Consider the following 439-nt stretch of genomic DNA (forward strand, 5'->3'; position numbering starts at 1 on the left):
CATCAGTGTAGTAAATCGTGTGTGAAGCTAGCTGCTGGCGCAGCATGCGATGCAGGGCAGTCATGTAGGCCCTACGCATACTTACTACATGCAGCGCACTTTCCGGTGCATATCAAATCAAGTATGCAAAGACCACCCTGGAAGGCTAGGTGCGAGATAAAGTTAAATAAGAATATTAATCCGCAGTTCACAGGGTTTTTTAAAGAAAATTCACTTAGCAATGGTTAAGTTTGAGTATTCTAAATGTACAGCATACTGTGCGCCGAAATATATAGCAGGTCCATTTGCTTTACCTAGAAATATGAATGGGATACTAGTTAATCCAGGATTATTTTACATTGGGCGTATGAATAAGTTGAATTCCTTTGTCGAGGGTGAAAGCTCCGTTTCTTCACTTGGAGGTGTTCATGAATATTCAAATCGATATCACCTGACATAA

Source organism: Diadema antillarum, unplaced genomic scaffold (genome assembly GCF_040938485.1).
Source record: "Diadema antillarum isolate AM-2024a unplaced genomic scaffold, OU_Dant_1.0 seq00001425_RagTag, whole genome shotgun sequence".
Classification (NCBI taxonomy): Eukaryota; Metazoa; Echinodermata; class Echinoidea; order Diadematoida; family Diadematidae; genus Diadema; species Diadema antillarum.